The sequence below is a fragment of the Frankliniella occidentalis genome, unplaced genomic scaffold (assembly GCF_000697945.3).
Source record: "Frankliniella occidentalis isolate FOCC.00 unplaced genomic scaffold, Focc_3.1 Scaffold150, whole genome shotgun sequence".
Lineage (NCBI taxonomy): Eukaryota > Metazoa > Arthropoda > Insecta > Thysanoptera > Thripidae > Frankliniella > Frankliniella occidentalis.
In genome coordinates this window covers 254307-256234 of record NW_026267277.1, presented here as the reverse complement: position 1 = coordinate 256234, position 1928 = coordinate 254307, and the positions used below count along the sequence as shown (strand labels likewise).

The 1928-nt window shown below is 45.8% G+C and overlaps 1 protein-coding gene across 1 annotated transcript in view; it reads right to left on the bottom strand.

Annotated features, from left to right (window-relative positions):
• Window positions 1–1928, bottom strand: part of LOC113204302 (heterogeneous nuclear ribonucleoprotein L) — a gene marked incomplete in the record, with an annotated part of 90668 nt that overhangs the window by 61570 nt on the left and 27170 nt on the right.

Below are 1928 nucleotides of genomic sequence, written 5' to 3'. Positions count from 1 at the left end.
CCCCGGGAAAGTTTGACGCAGAATAGGGATGTATTTTTACGGTAAAATTAAAATTTAGCGGTAATTTACGTAAAATACCGTAAATTACGGTAAAAAACGGTAAAATTGGTAAAATTCGGTTTTTGATGTTTTATGGCCAAATTCAATGTTTTCATTGAAAGTATGACGTTTTCGGGTGCGTCATAACGAAATATTAGCAGTTTAGCATAGGAGAAACATTGATTTGACGTTTTTAGCCCACGCTTCTCCTTTTAAAAGTTATCCAAACGTCCTGGTGCGTGGAGTCCCGGACCGCCATTATTTGGGGTGTACTCCAAGCGTACTCCGGGGGACTCCGGGTGTGGTGTACTTCAGATGTATACTTCGGGCGCTTAACACTCAGCCTGTGTCGCCCAAAATTTTGAGTCTTAGACTTCTCTATCTGATGTCGCTCGGTCCTATACAAAAAGGAAGTCATATCCAGGTACTGATTTTTTGCCGCCAGTAATAATGTTATGTTCTGCGTTGCAAGAATAATGTCAGAAAAAACGTTATCACATACACGTGATATTTTATTTTTACAAACTAAGAAATTGGCATATTAGAGTGTACATATTGAACGAAACGGTGCGGTGAAATTGACAAATTGATCAGTAACTCCTATTGCTGAAAATTCTCATGTTTTTGACTGATAAAATTATCAGTACAGGTCTGAGAGTGTAGACACTTGGACTATTTAGGGTATCGTGATCGTAGAGGTCACTACTCAACAGTGTACGTCGAATACACACAGATTCATCTGCGTTTTTGCGGTAGCTTTGCCTATTGAAGTTTATTTTGAAAATTACCAATAATACCAATTTTACCGGGGTTTGTGTAATTTACCGTAATTTACCGGTATTTTACCGTAATGTACGGGTAACATTACCAATGCGTACATCCCTAACGCAGAACTCTTATGAGAGAGGAGACTCAAATGTTTCATAAACAACATCTGATAACGATGCGTAAATATGGATCCCACATCGTGAAATACAATGTGTTGGCACGACATTGCAGTTGCAGACGGCCACACATAAAACTCGCCGCCCCGAGCACGCCTGTTTGCCGCGTAGAGCTCTGGACGTCCACACAACACAATCCCCTGCCCCCTCCCGCTAACCCCTAGCGTGGGGGAGGGGGGGGGGCCCATGCATAAGCAGGGAGACTTTCTTGGTCAACTCGGCGACGCAGACGCCAGCTGCTTCGTATGCAGATATCGTACCGGACTATGAAAATAAGACGAGGAAAAAAAAAAGGGACGGAGGAAAAAAAATGGAGGGATGGATAGTCGGCAGCGCAGAAGCGGCAGTTGCTGGAGAGGGGGGGGGGGGAGCGGCCGGAAAAGCGAACGGCAGCACTCGAACCGTCACAGAGCAATACTGCTGGCGCCACCACTTTTCTTCTAGTTTTATTTGGAGTTTTTCGTAAAAGTGTAAAATGAAAACACGGATTGCGACTGTACATAGAACTTAACTTAAAAAAAAAAAAAAAGAAACAGTGAAACGAAATAAAATAAAAAAACTCAACTAAAAGAACGTTGCAAAGTTGGCTAATTTTTTCCTTTCACATGACGGAGTCGACACGAGCGAAACTCTGCCGTTATATTGTACTGCTGGGCACGCGGCGGGCAGAGTGCGGGCGCGGTGGAAGCCATAGTCGAACGTGGGCGCAGCGAAAGAGGGGCGAGGGGAGGGGGGTAAGAGAGATGGGGGAAGTGCTACACACGCGCACAGAAAAAAGGTAATAATAATCATTTCCCAGTCAAATTTGCGCGGCGCGGCGGGGCTCAGAGGACGGAGGGCGAAGCAGGTGAGGGCGGGCGCGACACATTCCCAGCCACCTCACGCAGCAGCCGGGCTAATTCAATTATTGAACTTGCTCCCTAGCGGGCGGCGAGCGGGGGGGGG